This window comes from Bufo bufo, chromosome 5 (assembly GCF_905171765.1).
Source record: "Bufo bufo chromosome 5, aBufBuf1.1, whole genome shotgun sequence".
Classification (NCBI taxonomy): Eukaryota; Metazoa; Chordata; class Amphibia; order Anura; family Bufonidae; genus Bufo; species Bufo bufo.
The window spans coordinates 35,507,167-35,519,401 of record NC_053393.1 but is presented as its reverse complement, the minus strand read 5'-3'; the positions used below and the strand labels follow the sequence as shown (position 1 = coordinate 35,519,401).

General features: G+C 41.1%; 2 protein-coding genes across 4 annotated transcripts in view; one reads left to right on the top strand and one right to left on the bottom strand.

Annotated features, from left to right (window-relative positions):
• Nucleotides 1–12,235, top strand: part of TG (thyroglobulin) — a 174,274-nt gene that overhangs the window by 135,534 nt on the left and 26,505 nt on the right.
• Nucleotides 1–12,235, bottom strand: part of SLA (Src like adaptor) — a 37,778-nt gene that overhangs the window by 24,629 nt on the left and 914 nt on the right. The gene's annotated exons all lie outside the window — the stretch shown is intronic.

Here is a 12,235-nt window from a genome sequence, read left to right as displayed (position 1 = left end):
TTGGCCACCATCTCCTGCCTGTGGCAGTGTTCATGTTTCGAAGAAGTCTTATCAAGTCTTATCTTCCCTTTCTGAAGAACATTTTAGGGCACTCACATGATGTTCCATCGAATGTGAACTGGTGGCCATTGGGGATGTTGTAGGCCTCTTATATTGAAGACCACACATAGAAGCTTGTCTTCTTATTTGTCATTATGTCTCCTTGAGAACCAGGATCTCCATGTTTCTTATGGTTCATGGAAGACTCCCCATTGAAGGGCTTGTCTCCAGAGGACAACCACTTTGAAAATCAGATTGTTCACATTGGTACAAATTTTCTAACTCCTCATGATCTGCTGCATCTACATGCACATTTTCCATGTAGAGGACTTTGCCTGTAGGGTCTGCTGTTACATGGTGGCTATTTAGATGACACATGGACATGCCAAGTCTGTCAGGGCAGGAGCCCCTCTTTGTTGTGGCATATTGAGTAGGACCCTAATCAGGGGACCCCAGTGTGATGTTCGTTTACCCCAATAGAGCATATGGAAAAGGGTTGTCTAGACAACCACCTTGAATGAGGACCTTACCTATCTGGTCTCTTACATTTAGGCATCATCCACAAGACTGTATTTTTGGTCTGTATCTGATCCGTAGTTTTTCTGGACCGAATGTAGACCGATCATTTCTATAGGGCAGCAGAAAATGCGGTCAGCACATGGATATCATGTCCGCATCCGTGTAGATGTACTGCAGATTGTAGAACATGTCCTATTCTTGTTTGTTTTGCAGACAGAAATAGGCATTTCTACCCAAGAAAAGTGTGGGATCCACATGGACCGCATCCGTACTTTGAAGGCCATTAAATGGGCCAATGAGGAGGCCAGAGGAAATGAGACCCTACTAGGAACGTCCACGCATTGTGTATGGAAGACATATGGGCGGTTTGCAATAACAGTTTTTTCATTTTTCTAGCAAGAACTAAAATTAGAAAGAGAGAAGACCCGGGTCACTGGAGCTTCCGATCTAATGATAGGCACGGCCTAAACATAGAAGCTATGGTTTCATGCCAAGTGAACATGACATAGGGGAGACTGCAGGAGATATGAAAGGCACTGTCCATAAAGATTCATCACCTACTGACAGGCGCCTGTCGGTGTACGATATATGTAGTGTGATTGCTGTAAATGTACAGTGTGTATGTTGTATAGTGCTATATGTGTGCAGTATTTATACTGTGTAGTACTGTATGTGTGCAGTATTTATACTGTGTAGTGCTATATGTGTGCAGTATTTATACTGTGTAGTACTGTATGTGTGCAGTATTTATACTGTGTAGTGCTATATGTGTGCAGTATTTATACTGTGTAGTACTGTATGTGTGCAGTATTTATACTGTGTAGTGCTATATGTGTGCAGTATTTATACTGTGTAGTACTGTATGTGTGCAGTATTTATACTGTGTAGTGCTATATGTGTGCAGTATTAATGCTGTGTAGTGCTATATGTGTGCAGTATTTATACTGTGTAGTACTGTATGTGTGCAGTATTTATACTGTGTAGTGCTATATGTGTGCAGTATTTATACTGTGTAGTACTGTATGTGTGCAGTATTTATACTGTGTAGTGCTATATGTGTGCAGTATTTATACTGTGTAGTGCTATATGTGTGCAGTATTTATACTGTGTAGTACTGTATGTGTGCAGTATTTATACTGTGTAGTGCTATATGTGTGCAGTATTTATACTGTGTAGTGCTATATGTGTGCAGTATTTATACTGTGTAGTACTGTATGTGTGCAGTATTTATACTGTGTAGTGCTATATGTGTGCAGTATTTATACTGTGTAGTACTGTATGTGTGCAGTATTTATACTGTGTAGTGCTATATGTGTGCAGTATTTATACTGTGTAGTACTGTATGTGTGCAGTATTTATACTGTGTAGTGCTATATGTGTGCAGTATTAATGCTGTGTAGTGCTATATGTGTGCAGTATTTATACTGTGTAGTACTGTATGTGTGCAGTATTTATACTGTGTAGTGCTATATGTGTGCAGTATTTATACTGTGTAGTACTGTATGTGTGCAGTATTTATACTGTGTAGTGCTATATGTGTGCAGTATTTATACTGTGTAGTGCTATATGTGTGCAGTATTTATACTGTGTAGTGCTGTATGTGTGCAGTATTTATACTGTGTAGTGCTATATGTGTGCAGTATTTATACTGTGTAGTGCTATATGTGTGCAGTATTTATACTGTGTAGTACTGTATGTGTGCAGTATTTATACTGTGTAGTGCTATATGTGTGCAGTATTTATACTGTGTAGTACTGTATGTGTGCAGTATTTATACTGTGTAGTGCTATATGTGTGCAGTATTTATACTGTGTAGTACTGTATGTGTGCAGTATTTATACTGTGTAGTGCTATGTGTGCAGTATTAATGCTGTGTAGTGCTATATGTGTGCAGTATTTATACTGTGTAGTACTGTATGTGTGCAGTATTTATACTGTGTAGTGCTATATGTGTGCAGTATTTATACTGTGTAGTACTGTATGTGTGCAGTATTTATACTGTGTAGTGCTATATGTGTGCAGTATTAATGCTGTGTAGTGCTATATGTGTGCAGTATTAATGCTGTGTAGTGCTATATGTGTGCAGTATTAATGCTGTGTAATGCTATATGTGTGCAGTATTTATACTGTGCAGTGCTATATGTGTGCAGTATTTATACTGTGTAGTGCTATATGTGTGCAGTATTGATGCTGTGTAGTGCTATATGTGTGCAGTATTAATGCTGTGTAATACTATATGTGTGCAGTATTGATGCTGTGTAGTGCTATATGTGTGCAGTATTAATGCTGTGTAATACTATATGTGTGCAGTATTAATGCTTTGTAGTGCTATATGTGTGCAGTATTAATACTGTGCAGTGCTATATGTGTGCAGTATTAATACTGTGTAGTGCTATATGTGTACATTGTGCTTGCTCTATCTCTACCATGTAAGTGCAGTGTGCGCACATTATGAGAGTTGTATAAGTACTATATATATATATATACTATAATATTCTTACCCAGAATATCTGTCTGAAGCCGCTTGTAAGACCACCTGCCGGCTGACTACAAGAAACCTCATTTCTGCTATTTTAAGCCACTTTATAAATAGGACCATTTCTATGAAAGCTGCGGTCACCAGAGGTAATGTGTAGTATGATGTATATGGTCTGCAGCTAGAGGAGGGGGGGGGGCTTCAGAAGAAAAGCAGGAGAGCTTAGGCTATGTTCGTCTTAGTGTTAGATTGCCTGACTTAAAGACTTAAAGGGATTGTCCACTTGGTGCATTTAATAGCCAGATCAGACAACCTGTACAATGAGTGTGACATGACCATTGTCACCCATTGGCTTAAAGAGGACCTCTCACCTCTACTGAGTTAGTTTTAGTAACTACTAGCCTCCGCCATGTAATAACAATTCTGGAACATCCATTCTTAGGTCCAACTGGGTGTTACCAGTTAGGGGTGTGTCCCTGCACAGTCTGATACTGACATCACTAATTGGATAATGTCAGACTGTTGGATTTTAATGCAGACTGCTAGCAATTCATTCATAAACTAATAGCAGGAATAATAGAGGAACGGCTCAACATAGATTCATAAGAATAGATGCTCCAGAATTGTCATTACATGGGGAATGCAAGCAGTTACTAAAACAGACCTGTCAGGAGAGGTGAGAGGTCCTCGCAGCTGGTGCTGACCATCCCAGAGAGACAGCTAATGACCACAAGAGGGCAGGCAGCAGCGTGCACCCCACACTGTCCAATGTTGGCCAAAAGATTTTATCATTTATGAATGCAATGTGTGTTGTGCAGTACTATAGTGTTTGGTGCAGCTGGGCAGGTATGTTGTGCAGCACTATAATGTTTTGTGCAGCTGGGCAGGTATGTTGTGCAGCACTATGGTACTGTATTTGGCGCTGCTGTGGAGGTATGTTGTGCAGCACTATAGTGTTTGGTGCAGCTGGGCAGGTGTGTTGTGCAGCACCATGGGGGAGATTTATCAAGGCTGGCGCTTTCTGTGCCTGTCTTAATATCCCCTGTGCTGCCGGAGAATGTGTTTAATTCTTAAATTATCCTCCTGCAGTCCGTGCGCCTAACCATAAATCTACGACCGTTCAGAGCTGGCGTAGATTTTGCTCATCATTTACGCCAGAAAACTGGCATAAGTGAAGATAAATTTGTCGCTGTGTCTGGCAACGCCACCTTCACCCACCTTCCCACACCCCCTTTTAGAAAAGTGCCGAGGACGGTGAAAAAGGGCGGACGCGACAATTATTTTAAAAAGTTGCAGTTAAAAAGTCGTACCTGCAACTTTTTAACGCCACTTTTCAGGCATAAAGGGAATGATGAATCTCCCCCTATGTTATTTTATGCTGCTGGGGAGGTATGTTGTGAAGCACTATGGCGTTTGGTGCTGCGGGGGAGGTATGTTGTGCCATACTATGTTGTTTGGTGCTGCGTGGGAGGTATGTTTTGCAGCCTTATGGCATTTGGTGCTGTGGGGGAGGTATGTTGTGCTGTACTATGTTGTTTGACGCTGCAGGAGAGGTGTGTTGTGCAGCACTATGTTGTTTGGTGCTGTGGGGGTGGTATGTTGTGTGGCACTATGGTATTTTGTGCTTAGGGGAGGTATGTTGTGTGGCACTATGTTGTTTGATGCTACGGGGGAGGTATGTTGTGCAGCAATATGTTGTTTGATGCTGCCAGGGAGGTATGTTGTGCAGCAATATGTTGTTTGACGCTGTGGGGGAGGTATGTTGTGCTGTACTATGTTGTTTGACGCTGCAGGAGAGGTATGTTGTGCTGTACTATGTTGTTTGATGCTGTGGGGGAGGTATGTTGTGCTGTACTATGTTGTTTGATGCTGTGGGGGAGGTATGTTGTGTGGCACTATGTTGTTTGATGCTGTGGGGAAGGTATGTTGTGTGGCACTATGTTGTTTGATGCTGTGGGGGAGGTATGTTGTGTGGCACTATGTTGTTTGATGCTGTGGGGGAGGTATGTTGTGCTGTACTATGTTGTTTGATGCTGTGGTGGAGGTATGTTGTGCAGCATTATGTTGTTTGGTGCTGCGGGGAGGTATGTTGTGCGGCACTATGGTATTTTGTGCTGAGGGGAGGTATGTTGTGCTGTACTATACACTGCGTGCAGAATTATTAGGCAAATGAGTATTTTGACCACATCATCCTCTTTATGCATGTTGTCTTACTCCAAGCTGTATAGGCTCGAAAGCCTACTACCAATTAAGCATATTAGGTGATGTGCATCTCTGTAATGAGAGGGGGTGTGGTCTAATGACATCAACACCCTATATTAGGTGTGCATAATTATTAGGCAACTTCCTTTCCTTTGGCAAAATGGGTCAAAAGAAGGACTTGACAGGCTCAGAAAAGTCAAAAATAGTGAGATATCTTGCAGAGGGATGCAGCACTCTTAAAATTGCAAAGCTTCTGAAGTGTGATCATCGAACAATCAAGCGTTTCATTCAAAATAGTCAACAGGGTCGCAAGAAGCGTGTGGAAAAACCAAGGCGCAAAATAACTGCCCATGAACTGAGAAAAGTCAAGCGTGCAGCTGCCAAGATGCCACTTGCCACCAGTTTGGCCATATTTCAGAGCTGCAACATCACTGGAGTGCCCAAAAGCACAAGGTGTGCAATACTCAGAGACATGGCCAAGGTAAGAAAGGCTGAAAGACGACCACCACTGAACAAGACACACAAGCTGAAACGTCAAGACTGATTTTTCTAAGGTTTTATGGACTGATGAAATGAGAGTGAGTCTTGATGGGCCAGATGGATGGGCCCGTGGCTGGATTGGTAAAGGGCAGAGAGCTTCAGTCCGACTCAGACGCCAGCAAGGTGGAGGTGGAGTACTGGTTTGGGCTGGTATCATCAAAGATGAGCTTGTGGGGCCTTTTCGGGTTGAGGATGGAGTCAAGCTCAACTCCCAGTCCTACTGCCAGTTTCTGGAAGACACCTTCTTCAAGCAGTGGTACAGGAAGAAGTCTGCATCCTTCAAGAAAAACATGATTTTCATGCAGGACAATGCTCCATCACACGCGTCCAAGTACTCCACAGCGTGGCTGGCAGGAAAGGGTATAAAAGAAGAAAATCTAATGACATGGCCTCCTTGTTCACCTGATCTGAACCCCATTGAGAACCTGTGGTCCATCATCAAATGTGAGATTTACAAGGAGGGAAAACAGTACACCTCTCTGAACAGTGTCTGGGAGGCTGTGGTTGCTGCTGCACGCAATGTTGATGGTGAACAGATCAAAACACTGACAGAATCCATGGATGGCAGGCTTTTGAGTGTCCTTGCAAAGAAAGGTGGCTATATTGGTCACTGATTTGTTTTTGTTTTGTTTTTGAATGTCAGAAATGTATATTTGTGAATGTTGAGATGTTATATTGGTTTCACTGGTAAAAAGAAATAATTGAAATGGGTATATATTTGTTTTTTGTTAAGTTGCCTAATAATTATGCACAGTAATAGTCACCTGCACACACAGATATCCCCCTAAAATAGCTAAAACTAAAAACAAACTAAAAACTACTTCCAAAAATATTCAGCTTCGATATTAATGAGTTTTTTGGGTTCATTGAGAACATGGTTGTTGTTCAATAATAAAATTAATCCTCAAAAATACAACTTGCCTAATAATTCTGCACTCCCTGTATTGTTTGGTGCTGCGGGGAGGTATGTTGTGCTGCACTGTAGTATTTGTTCCCACTACAGGGTATTATTATGTGCTTTTGCTATGATGTTAATATGGGATCATACAGGTGAGCTGCTGTGTCTATGTAAATAATGAAGGGGGCCCTTACTGTGCTGATTGGTGGGGTTCTAGAGTTCAGACCCTCATGATTATACAAGGTCTATCATTTTTGGTTACACAGATGTAGCAATGCATCTATGGGAAACTGAGATCACAGCCTTCACACATTCTTCTCTATACAAATCACCCAAAAAGCTGACATTTTTTAGACAATTTGTGTGAAGAGGATTTTTCATTCACCGCTACATGAGTGCAAAAATGTGTATAAACGGCCATAAAAAATTTAATAAAAAATATCAAAGTATTTCCATAGAAACGAAAGTGAGGATTTGCAGACACTTAGCGGATCAATTCAAACCACATTTCTCTTTGCTGCCATTCTGCTGTTTTTATCTTGTGGTGATTTGTCTTAGGTTGTACTTACAGCCGTCCCCGTCATATAATGGCAGCGGTGTACATACAGTAAGTGACAACACGGAAAACAAGCAGGGCATTTATGCTGCACTTGCAGCTGAGATGCAGAAAGATGACCACTGGTGGTCTGAGGTGACTAGGAGATTGGCTTAAGAGCTTATTATAATATCCCTGGTGGTCTAGGGTTAACCTGTTAATACATTGTTGTCTCTGCTGATTTATGAAGAGTTAAGGAATTTATAGTAATAACTCGGTGGTGTAGGACATTCTTGGTAGTATAGAGTTCAACTGGTGGTTTAGGTAGGAGAAAGTAAGCCACTAACCCTAGTGATCTAGGAAAGTTAGGAGCTTAATGATAAAATCCCAGGTGATTTGGGGTTCCCTGATGAAGTGAGGTGGTAAGTTAGTACTTAATGTTAGTATCCCTGGTAGTCTAGGCCACCAAGATCATGTAGAGTACCCTAACGGTCTAGGGAAGTTAAAGTTACTGAAGTCATCCTGGACGTCTAGGGCAGTGTTCCTCAACTCCAATCATCAGGGCCCAACCGCCGCTCAGGATTTGGGAATATCCCACAGAATGAATACCTGTGGTCAGTTCTGATGCATTGACACTAATTGTATCACCTGCTCAATACTAAGGAAATCCTGAAAACATGACCGGCAGGTGGTCCTGAGGACGGGAGGTGAGGAACACTGGTCTAGAGAACTTAGGAAGTTAATGGTGATATCCTAGATGGTGTTGGGTTCCCTAAATTAGGGAATTTAGTTGTTAATGTAAATATCCCTGGTAGTCTTGGAATAGCTGGAAAAAGTGGCGGCGCTACTGCCAGCACCAGTGTCTTTTTCTCAAACAGCTGATCGGTGGGGGTCCCGGTTGTTGGACCCCCACCGATCAGATACTGATGACCTATCCGGAAGACAGGTCATCCGTATCAAAATCTTGGAAAACCCCTTTAAATAGAAAACTCAGCTCATCTACATGTGTATATAAATCATATACAAATATAATTGCTAAATGGTTGAAATGGTTATTTAGACATTCAAACAATTTACTATAATAATAATGTCTCATAGAAAATAGTATATAATATTGTAGTAGTAAAATTTAAAGCGAATTATCAAGATATTTCTTATTTAAAGGGATTGTCTGGTTTCCTATATTGATGACTTATCCTCAGGACAGGTCATCAATATCAGATCTGTGGGGGGCCGACTCCCCGCTGATTAGCGGTTTGAACATACCGCAGTCCTGCTGTTTACCTGCTCGCCGTCGACATTGCAGTGTAATTACAGCTTCTCCGTCCTGTTCACGTCTCGCATATCCTGCAAGGTGCATGCGCAGTGAAGGCGTTCGGCTGCTGGCTTGAGAGCTACTCTGCGCATGCACCACATAGTTAAATATGGAATAACTATGTAGCGCATGCACAGCTAAATGTTAATATGAATATTAGAAGTCACCACTAGAAGTTGCATGGCCAAATGAATGCACACGGCCACAGTGTCAGCCAGGGGGTCCTCTCAAATGGGTCAGCAATAAATGGCCCATTCAGTGCCTTGTGCATTACCTTCTAACAATGCCCCACGTAATGGTGTACCATATAGTGACCGAATAAAAGAGTCATACAGTGTCCAAATAGCACTGCCTAGTCAATTCAGTGGAGGGTGCTGCTGATGCTTTTCTATAGGTTTGGCCACCAACATTGGGATCTGAAGTGCCAGCTTGGGGTGCCCAGTCCATAGGGACCAGTTACAGACGCACCCACTAGTGATAAACATGATGCATAGACTGCACAGATTGTATATGGCTGTCTCCATAGCCCCCCCAAATTTCAAGCCACAGTGCCCCCTAAAAAACTGTCCCATTCCGCCATAAATATCCCATTTAGTACCAATTCAGACATCTCAAAAGCAGCAGAAAGATGCTTACCTCCCTCCGCCATTCCAGTGATGATATCATTTACAAACATGTACATTTTGCAACTGAATTCGCGACACCAGAGATTGTTTTCTATATTGATATCAAATGTAAGAATCAATTGTGCAGTAACTTAGGACACGAAACTGAGCTCGACATGTCAAAGGAAGGTTTTTGAGCGTAGAGTAGAATATGGGCATCAGAAACGGCCAGGAGTGGACTGGAAACTTAAAGTGGCCCTGGAAAAATTATTAAAAGTGGCCCCGTTTTGTAATCATCTCCAATCATGTCCAACTTAATGAAAGGCAGGGCCAACACAAGTAGGCAGGGCCAGCAATACCATATTCTGGCACATTATACCTCCCCAACATGGCCAAATACCACAGTCCATCATAAAATACTGCCAGCAGAAACAAAATGCATCCCCAAAAACTTCCACTGGCCGGCCATGAGAAGGGCTCGGGAGACCCCCTGGGCATCGGCCCACCAGCAAATTTCCCTGTAAGTTCTATGGCCAATCCACCCCTGGAAATGGCCCATAAACCACACGGTCAGATCTAAGATTACAAAAAGTGTGGCATTCATTAGAACAAGGGGAAAATATATGGCCAAATGAAGAATACTTTTTGAGATGATTAATTTCAAAAAAATATTTGCCATCATTTATTCGGTACTAAATTGTGGTTAGCAAGAAATAAAATCTGTAGATTTCTGGAGCCATCTAGAGCAGCGTCGACCCCAATTCGTCTTTTCTAGTAGGCGGAGAATAAGACCATCCATAGACACAGAACACAACCCAAAAGTTAGCTGTCTGTGCCAACTTTAGGCTGCATTGGTTGACAAGCTCATAGGGTTTTTCCTGCCCCAGTTATAATTTATACAAATTGTGGTGAAACACAATTGCTATGATTTTTTTGAGAAATTTGGAAAGATAGGCCCAGATGGTCCAGGTGGTAGACCGTGCTCCAGATGGTAAGAGTGGATGCTCTTAGATTTAGCAAAGTTCAGGCAACTGATTTTGGCATATTAAAGCCCTCTATACATAAAGTCAATTTTATCAATATCTATGAGAAATAATGGATACCAGGCTTGGGGAGCCCATATCATTCAAGAATTAAACTTCTGCCCCTAATTTTTTGCAAAACATAGAATTTATACTTTTCTAAGCTAGCTAAGTCTACTTTCACACTCTCGTTTTGGTTTCCGTTTGTGAGGTCCGTTCAGGGCTCTCACAAGCGGTCCAAAACGGATCAGTTTTGCCCTAATGCATTCTGAATGGAAAAGGATCCGCTCGGAATGCATCAGTTTGCCTCCGTTTCGTCTCCATTCCTTTTTGGAGGCGGACACCAAAACACTGCTTGCGGCATTTTGGTGTCCGTCTGACGAAATTGAGCCAAACGTATCCGTCCTGGCACACAATATAAGTCAAAGGGGACGGATCCATTTTCTCTGGCACAATAGAAAACGGATCCGTCCTCCATTGACTTTCAATGGTGTTCAAGACTGATCCGTCTTGGCTATGTTAAAGATAATACAAAGGGATCCGTTCTGAACGGATGCAGACGATTGTACTATCTGAACGGATCCGTCCATGATGGATCCGAACAAAACGCGAGTGTGAAAGTAGCCTAAGAATATGTACGCTTTTAATGATTGCTTTTTACTCATTTTGGGCTGAAATAATTTTTTCAGTTCGTCTTTATTAAAAATGTTTAGCCGTTTCTGAAATACAGGGTTAAAAATCAGTCTGTCTGCAGGTTGTCAGTATCTGTTTTCTGTGTGGCTTTTATCTCTGATTTTCTGACCTTGTAAACACTTATTAAAGCCATATTCTTATCAGTTTGATAAAAATTGAGCAATAATAAATGTTTATGAAGTCAGGATATCAGAGATAAGAGCTATACATAAACCGTTAGATGATGATAAACTGACAGCTTGCAAACAGACTGATTTTTAACCCTGTGTCTTAGAAATGGCTGAACATTTTTAATAAAGACCAAATTAAAAAATGACTTTTAGCCCAAAATGATTAAAATGCTGTCATAAAAAAAAAATTGCCCTGAAGGTTTCCGAGGATCATTGGGAGATCTCCATTTCCTCATTCTTTTGCATGCGCCTGCAAAATAGGTGTCATTTTTCTTTTTTCTCCATGGAAGAAGGAATCATATTGTATTGGATTACATTCTCCACCAATTTTCTATTGAATCCTAAAAACACTTTGATCAAAAAAATTTTTTTTTCATTTTTATTGATTTACTGTATGGGCAGTTAAGACTCCGGCCAGATGGTCAGGATTTCTGCATGGAAATTTTCAATGTGGATGCAACAAAATATGCAAAAATCCGGTCCAAAATCACCATGTTAGATGCAGATTTGGTGCAGATTTTGCGGCAGATTGCAAAAGGTAAAATCAACAGCATAAACTGACATGCTGCAGATTTAAAGTCCATATATCCCCGATTAATATACACTGTGGAATGTGGATTTTTTTTCACAGGGTGTGGATGAGATTTCTTAAAATCTCATCCACTTTGCTGCTACTGTAGAACACTGGGGGACTGTCACACACCAATCCGCATCTGTAAATCTAAAGCCTATTTGTCTTGTGTGGAATTACCTTTATGAAGAGAGACACATATTTGGATGGGAAAATAGACATGTAATCGTATAATGTGGAATTTTCCAGTAAATTTTTTCCATGGAAAGTAATATCTGGTGCATGTACTTATGAAATTTATTGTGAAATGTAAAGTTATACATTTACAGGGCCTTCTATCCAGAGTTCTAGATTCTTCCAAATAAGGTAACTTTTCTGTAGAAACGAGGAACGCTTTTGTTTTTAGTTACTCGCCTCCCAATTTCTCTAACTGCTTTCAACCCCTTATTACACTTTATAAGGGGTATGCAATTGCTATTTTTTACCACTTAGGTGTAAACATCCCGATATATCAGAAATGATGCCATAATTCTTTTTTTGGAAGAGGTTTCCATTTCTTAAAAATTTTTAAAATCGTAATAAAGCCTAAAACCTGACAAACGGAACATACAATAGTCAGTAAGGTTTCTAAAATGCACAATTCCATCTAG